Source organism: Cryptomeria japonica, chromosome 11 (assembly GCF_030272615.1).
Source record: "Cryptomeria japonica chromosome 11, Sugi_1.0, whole genome shotgun sequence".
NCBI lineage: Eukaryota > Viridiplantae > Streptophyta > Pinopsida > Cupressales > Cupressaceae > Cryptomeria > Cryptomeria japonica.
In genome coordinates this window covers 592,440,937-592,458,060 of record NC_081415.1, presented here as the reverse complement: position 1 = coordinate 592,458,060, position 17,124 = coordinate 592,440,937, and the positions used below count along the sequence as shown (strand labels likewise).

Here is a 17,124-nt window from a genome sequence, read left to right as displayed (position 1 = left end):
TAAGGGTAAAAAGCATAATGCAAACCCTACTTAGGGTTTTGTTCCAGAAGATCAGCTATAATATCAGTACCCATGTTCTCAGATTTCCAAAATAAGGTCTCCAAGTGCAAAAAACAAAATGGAAATCCAGATTAGGGTTTTTGTCCAGATGAACCAGCAAGGTATGAACATGACATGAACACTGTTGACCAAGTCAAAAGAAGGCAAGTGAAATGGCACATTGAAAATTTTGCCCAGGTTGAAGAAATAAAAATGGCAGACAAGTTTGACAGGGGTCAAGGTTAAGCAAATGGAATGGCAAATGATTAGTCAAAATCATCCAAGGATGTCAAGCATGGAAGATGATTAAGTATAATCAATGTCTGCCAAGGCATAGGAGAATTGTCCACGTAAAATTGTCTGACAAATGTTAAACTCCTACCAAGGGTTAACTAATCCATAGCAAGAGTTACTCAACTCCTGCCTAAGGTTAGCTTATTCAGGGACAAAAATGTTTGACAATTTTTAAAGTGCACCTCATGTCCAAGCTCAAATTGTTTGACAGATGGCAAACTCTTACGAGGGGTCAACTAACTCATGGCAAAAGTTAACAAACCCCTACTCAAGGTTAAGCAAACAAGAAACCAAGGCGTAAAAATGACTAAGTATGTGCAATTTTCACCATGTCCAACACTTTCAAAGTCCGCCTTAAAATTATGGCATGAAATAAAGATGGCAAAGATTCATCCAAGGCACAAACAAACATGTCAAGGAATTTTCAAAGTCCGCCTTGTCCATCATACCTTCAAAATATGCCTAGGCAAGTTTGACCATGGCACAAGAAATTCGGACAAAATTCGCCAAAGCTTGAGAAAGAATGGCAATGAAGGGCCCACTTAGATGAAGTTGAAGATGACATGGCAATAAAAGATGACATGGCATTCCAAAAGGATTGAAGATGATGACTTGGCAAATAAAGCAATAAAGCAATGTGACATGTCTTCCTAAAATTCGAACTTCTAGAAGGAGATTTAAAGCAAACAAAACTTTCTAAAATTTGATGGAAGCCTCCAAGAAGAAGTTCGAACTTCTAGAAGGAAGAATAAAGCATTAAAACTTTCAAAATTTTCTTCCTTGTTTGACAACCAAAAGGTTAAGATAAAGCTTCTAGAAGTCTCCAAGAAAACTATAAGACAAGGTTTTATTTCATTAAAGACTTCATTATTTGCCTAGCAAGGAGAAGTTCGAACTTCTAGAGGAGAGGATAAAGCTTCTAGAAGCCATCTAAGAAGCTATGAAAGGAGGTTTCATCTCATTAATTCTTCTTTCTTCAAAGCAAAGATTGAATTCTTCCCAAAATTCGCCAAAGGGAGCAGCTCCAAAGATTGATTAACTTATTAAATTTGCAGCAGGGTTAGCAAAATTCAACTTTGGATAGCATTTTGAAGGTATAGATTCAAGGGTTTGTAGGAAATAAGTTCGATATTCTCCTCAAATTCACCATTAACAGCAGATTGAAGGTGAAAATTCTACCTTGAACATCTCCAGAAGAAGGAATTAAGCAGATTCAAGAAAGAAGTTCGAATTCTTCTTGAAAATCACTCCAAAGTCTGATTAGATTTTAGGAGGATTGGCCATATAAAGAAAATCTAAGGGTTTGAAGGAGACAGTCGAGAGGTTTAACAAATTCACCATTTACAGCAGACTGAAGGTTTGCTAATAATATTTTTATTTCACCATTAATCATCCTTGAATCTACCTTGGGAGAAAGAATCTAAATCTGCACATAGACTCCTCAGAAATCTTTCAAATTGGAGGAAGATACATATCAAAAACTCATCCAAGATCATTCAAGACAGCAAATTGAAAGTGGACTTGCCTAAGGAAGAATAAAGTCCGCCCTGTCAAAAAGGAAATAATCTAAATCCACTTGTCCAAGGATTTGGAAGCAAATGAAATTGTCCAACTGCTGCTATCATGATCAGCAAGGTTGAAGATAACAGACTTTGCTAAATATCCTAAGTTTCAATCATCTCCAAACCCACCTTGGAAGAGAAAGATTCTTCATATCTGATATATATGTGATAACCTCCCAAGTTTGAAATTCACCATGGACAACAAGCACAACAACTTCCAAAATTCACCGAGTTTAAAAAAAATAGTCCATGACAAAAGAGACGCATGATTGTCCAAGCTCACCAAGACATGATGGATAAAGATTCACCTAAACATGACTGTCCAAAAGTTCTTCCAAGAATTGATCCAAGACAATTCAAGACATGAATTGTTAGGACAAACAAGATTCAAAATCAAGAAAGTTAGGGAAAGATGATTGTCCAGCTGACATAAAGCATGCCAAGACATAGAAGGTGTGCAAATTGAAATAAATTCTTTCCAAACCCTAAGGCATGAGGAAATTGTCCAAACCCTTGTAAGTTTGTCAGACACAAGTTCAAAACCATTCCAATTATCCAGGCATAAATGGAATATGTGAAGATGCCTGATTAAAGCTCTAAAATTTGATCAATTAAGCATAAAGACAATCAAACTGAAACGCCATGCCAGGAGGATACAATTCTGATCACAATTCACATGAAATCAGACCAGCAAGTTGGAAAACAATTTTTATTTTCAAAAAATTTCGGAAATTACAATTTTTGACAGAAAATTTTCAAAATTCAAAATTTCTAGAAAGTTCTAGAAGATTCTTGGATAAAATCGATTTTTTTTGAGAGAAGAAATCAGACTCTCCATTTTGGAAAGATTAAAACAAAAAAATAATAAAAAATTATTAAAAAAAAACAAAACAATAAAACAAATCAAAAACTTCTAATTTTAAGAACCCTAAACTCTATATATTTTCAACCAGTTCACTTTCACAATTCATTATTCAGGTTGAAAATTTTGGAGAGCATTTGAAAGAAGTTTTCTCTCAAACTCCATAAATTTTGGATTTTGAAGAAGAATTGTCCAGAAGATCATTCTTCTAAGTGTCAAGAGTCTAGAAATTAAACACTTTTCTCTGATTTTAAGGCAGAATTTCAGAATCAGAGGTAAATTTCAGTCATAAAGAGGATTTAAAAACTCAATTTGACTGAATTTCCTCATTTTTCTGTCTTATTTTTCATTTATTTCTTGACCAAATCCTCAAAAGATTTAATCTTTAACAGGCTGAAAGTAAAATTTTCAGAAAAGAATTTAAAATCAGAATTTAAATTCTGAAAATAACATGAAGTTTTTATGTGTTCTTACAAGCAGCCATGAAGTTCGCCAGCAAGGGAGTGCAATTGAAATCTAAACTCAATTCCAAGTGGAAGAACATCACTGACACAGATCTCGGACATGTTGATATGGAGGAATTCAAGAAAAGAATGTATGGATGTGATGGAAACATTCCTACAACTATTACCTGGAAAATTATGCACAATGGAATTGTTTAGGAAGATGGATTCCCACCAGCCAAAGAGTGTGTTGAGCTGATTGTCGAATTTGCCTTGCACTATAAAGCACAATCTAGAGAAATCATTGCACCGGATGGGAGAGTCTTGGCAAATCTTTCAAGATTGTCTATCCAAGAGAAATTTGGTATACCAAAACACAGTAAAACCACCTATAAGATTAAGGAGCAGGCCAAGAAAGTCTATGACAATTAGTCCGAGCTTTGTGCTGCAAATGTGAACAAGTTTTGGCTAGAGAAGAAAAGACCTCAAGGCAAGGTGCCGAAGTATTTGTTGCGTCCATACTTCAAAGAGGAATATGGTGATATCATCCTACTACTGAATAGAATAATGGGCAGCTCTAAAGGTTAGCTATTCGAAACATGGATGTACTATTTCATGGATTAAATCACTTCAGGAACCAAGATATTCAATTGGTCCCGCTTAATCAGTGATAACCTTCATGAGCAGTTGATGAACTTGGAAAGGACAAAGACATTCCACATGAGTTCTTACATAATTTATTTTCTGGAGCCACTTATAGATATCCAGGATTGATTTGCAAAGGCATGGTAGGAGGTGGTGAGAACGAATTCCGATCATATGATTGTTATCCTCAAATGCAGCTCAAGGAGAAAAGTTTTCGAGCTCGTGATGCATTCCTGATGTACATAACAAGAACACTGCAAGGAGGCACTCATAACCGACTTTCTCATGAATCCAACAATTTGATTAGCCGATATGGATCCCGGTTTATCCAATTTCCAAAGTTCACCTATATTAGAATCCAAGGTTTCACTGGCCGTCCCTACTGATTGCCAATCTACCAACCAACATGATGGTCCTGTTGGAAGTTCTCAGACAATTGGAGACATATCAGAGTTTTAAAAAAATAAGGCAGAAGACAACCATATCTTTTCCATTCTTCATTGGAAACATGGAAGAATCTTGTTCAACTGTGCAAACAGCTGAAGGTGCCAGGCTTGAAATGCAATGGTACCCTTTCACCTTCTACCAATCCAAAACCAATTATGATCCTCATAATAACATCAAATCAGTAAAGGAGGAAAGATTGAGACACAAAGTAGATATAGAAGATTTTTGGGCAAATGCTGTTGATGAGTATGAAATCAGGAAAACGTTATATTCCAGGCTATCTATAAATTTCATCAGAGAAACTCAACCTTTTCTCGTACCAGATCAGTTAGAAGATAATGGAGAGCATACTCAACCTGGTTTTGATGAGCATGCACCCCTTTCTCCTTCAAGTGGTCAGAGCCAGATCATGTAGACTTAACCACCCTAATGCCGCCAGTCATGAAATATACCAGGTGGTGGGTTAATCAACAGTGTCATAGGCTGAAGCAGAAGAATATAACTTTGACTTATAATCTGATGGGAGTAGCAAAAGGATATTCTTCAAATGAAGAAGCAACACAAAATGCCAGACCAAGCGAGAATGCCAAAAGGAAGGGGAAGGCAATTGAGATTGAAGAACCTGTTCTGATTAGGCAGAGGATAGAACCATCTCATTCCGCCACATCAAGGAATGAGAAATACATATTAAATATTGATGTATCATTGGTTGAAATAGAAATTCCTTATTCAATTCATGAGGGAAATGCAGAATTAGTCCATCAGGAAGATGAACAACCACCATCTCCTATTGGCACAAAAATCTTGGAGTCAGAGCATGACATAGATATTGAAGAGGAAGAATTTCAAGAAGGGATGATTTCTGCTCTCTGGAGTATTGCACGTGACATAGAAACAAAAGATAACCAGGAGGCAGAAGGCATTGAGCAGCCCATTGTTCTTGAATGGCTGAAGGAGAGATTGAAGATGAATACGCCAATAGTAGAAGAACAAGAAGAAGATGACATGGCGGATTACTTGGTCAGGTTAGAACAAACTGCTGTGAAGAAACCAACCAAGAGATTTTCTACCATCCAAAAAGATGAGACAGGCAACCACACAGTGCATATAGATGTACCTAAGTTGAACAAAGCAAAAGGAGACATTGCTCCTCATGAGTTCGAAATCACTACTTTTGACTTAGGCCCAAGCACAAAGTCCTAAGTAAAGGAAGATTTAGACAATTCAGTTGCATCTATGAAGGCAAAACTGGATGAGGAAACAAAAAAGAAGAATGAGCATAAGAGAGAAGTAGACCGCTTGAAAGAGTATATTTGGCAATTAACTACTAAGCCACTTAATCAAGCCAATTTAGAAGCTTTCCTACTTTTGGATTCACAACAGGTGGTCAAAGGTTCCGAGGAAGATGCAATAACAGCCAGAGAAACTAGAGATTGGATAGAAAGTATAAAAGAAGAAGCAACCAAGTTCATAGAAGGGAACATCAGCATATGATCAAACTTCTTTGCTTTCCAGGATTGAGAATATGGCAGAAATATGGGCTGATTTCCAGGATGTCCAAGATAGAATCATTCCATCCCTTAGAGAGTTGAAAGGAATCTCATCTCAAGAGTTGGTCAATCAGAAGATAATTGAAGCAGGGGCTGCTTATGATTTCCACAGTTGGCTCTAGACATTGGTTGCACGAAATGAGGTCTTGGAAAAGGTGCAGATTGATGCTGATAAAATAGAGTAGCAAATAAAGGCGATTCAAGACAAGATCTTCCTTGTAGTGACAAAAATGATTGGGAAGGATACCCTCCGAAAGAATGATATGGAGTTGTCGAATTTGGAGGTCAGAGTTCAAAACATCTTCTTTCCTTGCATAGGTTCAGTCTTGAAGGATAGTTTGGCTAAGGCGTCAAGGCTCATGCCCATTAAAGACGCCTTCCACAAACAAGAATTGGATTGGGAAATCACCTTTGCTTTGTGCACCGATGACTTGGAAGGATTAGAATTCAAGGTCAACCTATTGCCACATGTCTCCATGGATGAGGTTGACCAGATTGTGGGGGGTGCAATCCTAAAAGATAGCATCTCGTGCCACTTGTCTTATGCGCAGTTAATCATAGATTTTATTTTGGGAAACCCTAATTAGGGTTGCGTTGTTTAGATCTTGACCTTTGATCTTAAATCGATCTCGACCATTTATTTTTCTTTCATAACTCTATATAAACCCCTCTCATTCTCTCATTTCAGTGTTGTGGAGAGTTTTATGAGATTGTTGCACAGAGCTATTTGAGTAATAAAATATTCATTATCAGTATTGTTTTGAAATCTTTTTATTGCCAAATGGTTGCATGGTTACATACTCTCTTCAACAAATAGATTAGATTTGCTTAAGTAATTTGTTTTCAAGTTGTTAGATGAATGATAGATCTGATAGTATTGATTGATGAAATCTTGCTCATAGTTTTGTTGGATGGATGATTTCCTTTCAATTTGCAAAGTTAGTCAAAGCTATTTTAATATGGATGTTTAACTTCTACTTGGAATAATATTGTTTAATTGTTGGTATTCTTCCTAAGTGTAAAAACCTTAAGCATAACCTTAGAAGATTGCACCCGCTTTGCGTAGTTGTCCGAGTGTGGCGAAACAGAGCGTCGTTTCCGGTTTCACCCAGTCATTACCGTCTCGAGTGCATAGGAATAGCTTAGAAGTAGTATAGAATCCCTAAACCTTCATCCTTTTTATCTTTTTTTTTTTTGAAGTCCTAAATCGAAAATCCAAAAACATAGAGCATAAATTGTTAAATTTGCCTAGGTACAACTTGTGAATGATTTGAGTTCGCACATAAGTCCCCCTTGAGATTTTCAGCACACACTACCCAAGAAGCTCTTCCACTAAAGTCGCTCATTCGCACATATAGACCTTGGAGTCGCCTTGTGGTCTTCTCTCAATCTTGGCACAAGTAGTGATTTTGTTCAGGAGAGGATAAGATATCCTTATGGTATTTTATTCTAAGTGTTCGATAGATGATAAAACGTCCACCAACAGGAAGCAAGTTCCATACTTTTGGCCTTCTTCATGGCCTCCTGTAAGGTCATTGAATCAAAGGCCTTAAGCCAACCACTTAAAGGCTCAAAGAGTCCCTTTATGAAGAGTACTACCAATGTCCTCTCGGAAATGCTGGGAACTGTTGTGACCTAATCACACCATCCTAGATGGGGACCCCCTACATTTTAGGCCCTCTCGATTGTTTGGTTTTGTTTTTCGTGGTTTTTTGGTGGCAGTCTCGTCAGTCTCTCTGCTCTGCAAGTGTTCGGGGGTCAAATTGATTAAGTCTGCTTTTCATTTGAGTGAATTTGATGAAGTCTAGGGCCTGTTTTGTCAATTTCAGGGGTTCTGCCTTTAGTCCTAGATTTTAGGGGTTTCTGTTAGGGTTTTGGAAAAACTGAGCATATAACTGGAATTAGGACCCTTCAAGGAGCCTTCCAGTAAAATTTGAGCCAAAACGGAGCAACTTTCTATTTTTAGAAAGTTCCTATTTTTTAGGGATTTTACTAAGTCCTGGAATGCCGTCATTTTGCCAAAAATCAAACTTACTATTTTTAGTAATTTCTATTTTTTAGTCTAACACTGACATTCTGAAAGTTTCTATTTTTGGAAGTTCATTTTTGGCAGGACCATTCAGGCAAAGTGATGGAGGCCAAACATTCACGACTACTTCTAATTCCAGAAAGTTAGAAAGCAGACAAAGAGAGTAAAAAATGACTAATTGTTTGGAATCTATTCCTGAAAGGGAATGCCCATTCATCTAAGTCCATGAGGAATCCAAGACAAGTAAAATTCGTCCACCCATGCCAAATTGCGCCCATTAAGAATCCAAGGCGCCAAACTCAGGTGGAGATGGAAAGGAGGACAAAATTATGAATTCCTTAATGAAAAATAGCGCCCAAAAGTGAAGGAGGGCGCCAAAATGGCATGCTCATGGAGAAAAATGCTGAATTCCCCCTTCATGGTCAAAATCCGCCCAAAGCTAGGTGAGGGCGCCAAAATGAAGTCTCCATGGATAGCATGAAAATCGCCAAATTTGTCCTCACCACCAAAAGTCCGCCCAAGAAGGTCAAAGGGCGCTAGAATGAGGTCAACGTGGAAAGTTTGAAAAAGTGAGAATTCCATGACCAAAGCAAAATGTCGCCTAGGAATGATGGAGGGCACCAAAGAGGGGTAACGAAGGAAAATATTGAAAATCATGAATTCCTCCTTCCTTGGGAAATAGCGCCCTAGCACTATGGAAGGCGCCAAAAGTCAAGTAGCAAGGAAAAATTTGAAAATTATTGAAATCCTTGACCAAGTGAAGAATTGTGCCATGACCAAGGAAAGAATGATTAAAATAGCTAAGTTAAGGTGAATCAAGGAAATGATGAAATTCCAAGACATAGGGAATTCCATGTGTAAGCTTGAAAACTTAAAAATTTGTTTAAGGCATGAAAATCCAAGGGGCAAGGAGGAATGAAAAGCAAAAATCCCCTTTTCAAAATTTTCATTTTTAAACACCAAATCTTATTAGAATTTGGAAATTTTGAATTTTAGGAGGATCCCTAAAAAATAGGGGATGTTGAAGAAGCATGGAAAATTCCCTCCGGAGCAGGAAAAGTCGAGCTAAGACGGAGAATCAAGCGAATCTTGAAGAATATTCCAATTTCCCTCCAAAATTTGAAAGAATGGAAAGTTAATGAGTTGGCAAAGGGAATATTCTAGGTATGACGCATGACTTAGTGCATTAAGTGAAACTTCCAAATTCGAACTCAATTACAAGGGAAGTTTCGTTTGCATGGCGCAGTGATTGGGAAAGTATGACGCATATTAAATTCAGTTGCTAAATTAATGCCTCCCAACTTAGCAGTACGATTTGAAGAATTCTATATAAGCATGGAGAACCATTTCATTTCTCACGTGCAGGATTTAAGAAAGGAGAATTGGAGAAGTGAAGAAAGGTCATACTTGTTGATTTTTCATCATTTTCAAGGTGCTTTTCAGGATGGTAGAATCAAGCAAGACGGCTACCTTCACCAGGCAAGCGCTGATCAAAGCAGAGATGAAAGGCTTCCTTCCTAGTTCCCAGATGAATTCCAGGTGGAAGGAAATCAGCGATACAAATTTGGGCACATTCAACCTGGCTGCCTTCAAGGTTAGAATGTTCGGAATAGCAGGACATGATCCATCACCAACGACTGTCAAGAGCAGAATTATTGCGGCAACCGGTTTTTCTCTTGCTATTCAGTGTCCAGATTTGATTTTGGAATGTGCAAAGCATTATAATCTGGAGCGGAAAACAATTTCAACGTCAGATGGTAGATTGTTGGCGACATTGACTCCGGAGTCAATTGGTGAAGCTTTCGGAATTCCTTCACACCATTCCATGACATACAAGACTATCAATGGAGCTCAAGTAGTGTATGAGGCAGGTCCTGCCAGGTGTGCTGACATGATCAACGAACAGTGGCTGCTGAAGCCTAGACCACATATTTCCAAAATGCCAAAGACTCTCACTATCTTTGAATTCAAACAGGAATATGTGGATTTGATAAAGAAGCTGAGCAGGGTAATGGGATGTTCACATTCTGTGAATTTTGAAACATGGATGTTCTTCTACATTGGCGAGATCATGAATGCAAACGGGCTAGTTGATTGGGTCAGATTGATTAGTCATTACTTGCACGAACAGCTGAAGAACTTGAAAGAAAGAAAGTCTCAATCCTTCTTCATGAGCTCCTACGTAATTTATATGCTTGCACGAAGGGGAGGATTTGATGGTCTGCAAGCAAGTGGAATCATGGGTTGCGGACCAGCATAGCTGAAAGTGCATGAGTGTTATCCCCAGCTGCATCTTCACAATGTTAGTTCTTATAGGCTGGCGAATGACACCTTCACTATGTACTTGACGCGGCTTATGCAGAAGCAGTTACACGTAAGGGTGTTGTCATAAGCAAGGGCCCTGGTTCAGAAGTATGGAGCCACGTTCTTACAGTTTCCAAAATTCACCTACATCAGGATGTAGGGATTCTCATTCCAGTCATACAAGTTGCCAAGGTATCCATCAGACAAATTCATACTGCTGGAACTCATGAGGCAGTTAACAGCCTACGATCAGCTACAAAAGAAGAAGAAGCAGTCTATTGAATTCCCAGTTGTCCTAGGTGATTTCATGGAAATATGCCCAGGTTTGGAAGCAGTTGAGAGTGCAGCGGAGGAGTTAGCATTCTCTCACCTGCCATTTTATACATCCAGAGCTCAGTATGATCCTTACCACCAAATTAGAAAGGTTGCTGGTATGAAATTCATACAAAAATTTCACTTAGAAGATTATTGGGCAAGTGCCAAGGATGACCTTGAAGTCCGGAGGAAAATGTATTCCAGACTGCCCCTTGACACCATTAGGAAAAGTGAAATTTACCAAGTGCCGAATCAGGTGAAAGAGGATTCAGACCTAACGCAACCTGAATTTGAAAAAGTGAAAGATCAACCCATTCAGTTGCTAGACTGGTTGGAGCCCGAAATTGATGATTTGAGTGTCCTGGCTAGACCTGCACTGAAATTCACTAAACACTGGGTTGATCGGCAAATAAGGAAGTTGATGGAAGGAAATGTTCATTTGACATATCAGTTGATGGGAAGTCTAGATTCCCATAGCAAAACAACTGAGGGTTCTTCACAGACCCAGACAAAAGGAGAAGTCTGGATTGATAAAGGGAAAAGTGCTCTGAAGGGGCCAAGGACAACGAGGAAGATAGATATCCAGCAAGAAGTTCATCATGAAGCCCAACATGAAATCTATCAGGAAGTTCCTCAAGAAGAACCTCTGCAAAAGAGAGCAAGGGTAGAAAGGGTGCAATCACCGGCAAGTTCTTCCAGTGTATAAGAGGTAGAGATGTTCGCACAGGATAATCTAGTAGATCCACCTCCAGGTAATATTCCAACACCAAATATACTCAGCATTAATGCTTCACATAGACCCAATCAGCCAAGAGATCAAAGACAAGAAAGTCCTCCACATCAGGAAGAGACTCGTCAGGATAGTTTCGTAGAAGCCATCCTTGGCGAAATGGAGGAAGAATCACAGGAGCAAGAGCACATGGAAATTCATAGTCACTCCATTCTCGCTCCTGATTGGCTGATAGAGAGGCTGAGGAAGGAACCGAAAAAGGAAATTGATCCAGCTCGGGAATTAGAAGAGTTGTTGAAGAGTATAGATCAGCCAGCAGAAAAGAAGGCTCCCTGGAAATTTTCCAAAGTCATGAGGGATGAATTCGGATCCCGGATCTTGCACATTGTTGAGCCTACAGTGGATAAGGGCAGGAATGAAATGAGGCAGGAAGATTATGTTATTAGACAGGTTGATCTTGTTCCTGCTTCCACGGGACAAGTAATTGGAGACTTTGAAGGATCTTCTTGAGCCATGAAGGAAAAGATGTTGAAGACAAAGGCAAAATGTAAAAGGCCGAGGGAAGAAAATAGAGCTTTATGCGAGTACATTAGAAGTTTTAAGCGGCCACTCAAGGAAGCAAGTCCTTCATTCATTCCTCCTTCCCTTCCTAAGGAAGTTGTTGATGATGCGGAGGTAATTAGAGCAATGGCACATAATTCCAGGGAGTGGGTAGAGGATGTTTACATTGAAGTAGGAAAATTCATCAAGGACTTGGCTCAACTTCATTCAAGGTTTGTTGCCCTTCAGAACAGATTGGAAGCAGTGGAAGGATTGTGGGAAGATGTTCATATATATCAAGACCTAACCATTTCGCGGCTCAGGGCTCTAATGAAGATTCCAAGGCAAACACTAATTGATGGGAAAGTAATTTAGGTTAATGAGGTATATGACTTTCTTCTGTGGTTCTACGTTGTTTGCTCATGAAAGAACACCTTTGATAAATTTAGTATGGAGTCTTTAACTTTGAAGGACTCAATCAAAAAGGTGAGGGAAGAAATCATCAATGCAATTGAAGCACTGTTCGCAAAGAAGCTCAATGAGAATGGAGTAACACTGAACTCCTTGAAATCTCAGTTGCATGAGTTCTTCGTAGGCTCATCCACTAAGGAACATTTTGCAAATGTTTCTTCATTTTCTAGTACAATAAAGAGGACACAGGAAATCATGATGGAATGGGAAAACTTCTTTTCCAAGAGCGAGGAGGAAATTACTTTGATGGAGTTTGATATTGAAAATGTGCCAAGTATCTCCATCGGAGAGTTGGAAGCCGTCGTCACTAAATTCATTGCATATGCAATTAATGAACGAGATAATGGTTGTCCATTCTTGGATGAGAATCTTTTGGCTGAATAGTGGCGGCGCATTTACTGCTGGGATATTTTTGACTTAGTGGCGGTGCATTTACTGCTAGGATATTTTTGACTTAGTGGCGGCCTGGTCAATGCATGTTGAATGCATGAGGAATCTTCTTGCATGCAGCCATCTCAGTAATGGTTTTATGGCAGATTCTCTACACATGTAGCCGTTGCATGGGGAATAATGGGCATTTATTTCTTGCATGGGAATGTTTGTTGTATCTTGGGCATGTTTGATGTAATGGGGTGCATTTAATGCACAAATGGACGCCATTTTGGGGTTTTGAATTAATTGTACATAGGCATAATGGGCATTTATTGTTGATTCCCACCTTGTTGCATCATGTGTGGGGAATCTTTTTGGGAAAACCCTAATTAGGGTTTGCATGTAGCCAAGGCCAGAAGCCTATATAAAGGGGTGACCTCCCTCATTTGAAAGGGAGGAGAGATTATTGTTTGATATTGTTGCTAAGAGTTTTTGAAGCAAACACTTAATACATTGTTCTATTGTTGGTGTGTTCTTGTGTTGTTTCAAAGCTTGCATGGTCTCACTCTCTTCATAGATTAGATTTGCTCTCATGTTATTAAATGGACTGGATTTGATAGGATTGATTGCTGCAGAATTCGTGCTCATACTTTTGGTTTGCAGTTGATTGTTGCATACTGTGCAAAGTTAGCCTGAGCCCCCGTTATTTGTGTATGTTTAACTTCGATCATCAGTAGAGATTGTTCGATTTGATGGTTTCGATTGATGATTTGAAAATCCTTAACACACCCTTTGAAGATTGCACCGCCTTCGTGTAGTTGTGCATTGTTGGCGAAGCGAAGCGTGGTTGGATTTTGCATAAGTAATCCCGTCTCCGTGTTCATAGGATTAGATTAGCCTTAGCGTAGTTCCCTAAACCTTTCCTCATTTACTTTTCTGCATATCTTAAATCCAAAAAATAGAGCTTTCATTGCAAATCATTCGTATAGAAATCCTTGGACTTGCATAAATTCATTATCCTCTTCAAGTGAATGCGTAAGGCCCCTTGGGTTAACAACAAACCCATCAACTAACCGAGTCACGTCCACGCACGAAAGGAACCTTGAGATTAGCCATTTGATCTTTCTTTGCAATATTAGCATACGGCCTGATTTTAAACAAGAGAGAGTGAAGTGACCATTGGAAACTTTATTCAGTGTTCAGCGTAGTCCTAAAAAACATGTCAACAGGAACCATTACGAAAAACCTCTTGAAATCAGCTATGTAAATCTCTAATGACCCATACTGCTTAAGTTGCACAAGTTCTCTGAAATATTCCTCTGGGTTCTTCTTGTCAAAACGATTGATGAGTCTGTTTGTGAACTCATCATAGGTGGTTATGTGACAATTTCCCAACGTCACCAGACCGTGCTACCACCACTCATGCACCATGCTATCAAGGTGAAGTGTGGTGAACTTAATTGCAACCTTTTCAGGCATAGGCCTTAGTGACAAGTAATTATCTAGCTTTTAGACCAATGATATTGCAGTACACTTGTCTGCCATCATAATGGCAAACTAAGCTTGTTCACAGCCTGCTGTAAGTCCCTCTGACCCTATGGTACTCTGTACTCTGCTCTAGCGACTACACCTGGTCTTCTCTTCTGGTTTAGGAACTGCTCCAACGACAACATGTCCCTAATCTCAGGCAGAAGGGTCATGTACTCCTCATAGTGAAGCCTGGTCTCATCTACTAATGATCCCTCTGGCTCTGACATCTGCTCTGGTGTGATTGGTGGTGTCTCCCTACGAGTAAAGGTAGGCTGTAAGGGTCTCAAAATTGAACTTGTGGATCGGGTGCGTCCCACTGGAATAGTATTCAGACCACCACTTTGAGTCCCACTGTACTCACCATTATGCATGGTGTGCTGAGAGGTATGCTGTGTAGCAACCTCCTATTTCATCTGCCCCAGCAACTGCGACATCATATCCATCATGGTATCAAATTTACGCTCTGCATGGCAATTCGGACTAAGGGACCCAGTACGCCCTTTGTTCTTAGACATGGCACCTGTGATGCTCTCACTATCTCTAGAAAGTGCCCTATTAATACCGAGAATTCCAGAAATTGTTTCTCCCTCTAGAACTTGTGGTGGCTGCCACTGGATGTGATGCTCTTCCCTAGTGTAAGTCTGAAACTGTCACACATCAAGGAACCCCTCTTTACATGATGGCAGAAAAACTGAGCTCTGATAAAACTGAAATGACCTACCCTGTTCTAGAGATAGGACTTCTGATTTTTTGTTTCTTTCCCGATTTCTGATTTTTTTTGGGTGTTTTTTAATTTTCCGATTCTTGGTTTTTTGCATGGACTGAAATAAAATGCTGATCTACTGAAGGAAGACTTCAAAACTAACAATTAATACTATCAATTTTCCTTTCAACATTTGCACTAAAAGGTAAATTTTGGGGACATACCATTAGGGATGCCACATCCACACAAGCTGACAACAGCAGATGATGAAGAAAAATAGGCTGATTTAATTATATTGACAGCAACTACAATGGTATTTGCAGATTTTAAGTGACAACAGTCCTGAATTTTCCATGTCCAACTTGCCAGGTGATGAGAACCACTCCCAATGTGGAGGATCTATGCTAAACAACATAGGAAGCTTAATGTTGCCTTCATATTTGTACAGCCTGCCATTGGTGGTGCTGATCTGAGTTTAATATGCTGGAACCCTGGTATTTGCTGCTCAAAACCCTACACTGCCATGAGAGTTGGTACGGCCTGCTCTGGGAAGGGTATGGCCAGGTGTAATGCCCCTTGTTAGTTACAGAGTACAATGTTTTGCCTGGGTTCAGATTATAGGAAAATAAATCAGACAGCAGGAAAAGAATGTCTACAACATCACTGGAATTATACTTATATAACAGTAAATAAGTTAATTAAAGAAAGAACAGTAAGTCCGTATTTACTTTATCATGGAGCGGAATAGATTTAGAACAGTGGAAAGCCCCTTATTAGCTTAATATATCAGACATAATGCCTGGAATAGATAACAGAATTAAATATAATCAGAGATAAATGAATCAGAGACACCAGCATAACAAATATCAAGAAAATAATATATGTATTTTATCATAGTTAATTTGCCAGGAGACAGAATGATTCTGTTTTCTTATGGTCACAACTGATCATGAAGATTCTTGTTAATATTTGTTCAGAAATTAATGTATATTTAGGTTTCTTAATTTAGTTCTTCCACCCTATCCAAAGAGGTAGCGGATGGTAGAGGTGGTTCATCATACCAGACCCAAACCCAGGAGCAGTCACTTGCCCTCCTGGCCTACTGGCCCATTACTACACAGTAGGTGGATTACTTGGGTGGGTAATCGACCCCCATACAGATCCCCTCTCCCTGGAAAGGCAGTTTTATTTCTTCATGCTTAGTAAATTTTATTATGCTTTCAGAAAGTTATTCCAGTTCAGCACTCCAATCATAAACTATTTATTAAGTTTATTTAAAGTTACAGAAATCTGTATTAAATTGTTCTTCCAATTTCAAGGTATCTTGAGGGAATCATAAATAAAATGAAACAACGTCCGTAGGACTTCCTGTTGAGGCAAAAGCACAGACTAAGCCCAATTTCGTATAACTATCTTCTGTTATTATTTGCACAGAAAGACAACTCCTAATTATCGTATCATCTAAGTATGGAATAATGCAATCTATGTAAATATATATATATACTAGATGCAGACATATTTCCACGGCTCATAATGACTCTGAGTATGACGACATACCTGGGTTCTCCTCCTTGGTTTTGTCCCGTCTTTTATTGCTATAGATTTTCCTTTTTTTTTCTTTTTGTTTTCCTTCCATCCTATCTACAGTTTAGGCGTTCCATATTTCTAGTGTCTCCCATTGTCGAATAAGAGGTCATGTCTCCTTAGAAGAGATGTGACTTACTGAGCATAAGTCGCGTCTTAAAAGAACAATGGCCTGGGTCGTGAACAATGACGGATAGACAACCCCAGTGCGATCTTAAACTTATATTAAATTTTAATGAGTATTACTTATTATTCCTTTCATTAATCATTACGCATGTTATTACTGTATTAATACGTAATTCCAATAATTAGTAAACAATTCACATATTATTATTATTATTATTATGATTCCTGATAATAGACAGGTATCATAATTGATAATAACTAATCAATTGCACAATAATAATCATTTAATATTTCTGAATAAAGGTATACATTACATAAATATTAGAACATAGTTATAAAGTCACATCTGATATATTCATCATGGGGACATGACAGCAGGCTATGAAGCTGTACGGCCTGCTTATTGGGCCTTCACCAAATCACAATCTCCAATCTGACTTTTCAATTCTGCCTACAAAACACATTTGCTTATCCTTTTCAATTCTACTTCAAATCTGAAAACATTAAGCTCTACTGCAACCCCTGAATTGGAGTCACCTACCAAATGCCCTTGGGTGATCTTTCACACCTGCAAGCAC

General features: G+C 38.7%; 1 protein-coding gene across 2 annotated transcripts in view; it reads left to right on the top strand.

Moving 5' to 3' along the window:
* The window catches only part of LOC131076327 (uncharacterized), a 211,076-nt gene that overhangs the window by 63,995 nt on the left and 129,957 nt on the right, over positions 1 to 17,124 (top strand). The window lies entirely within an intron of this gene.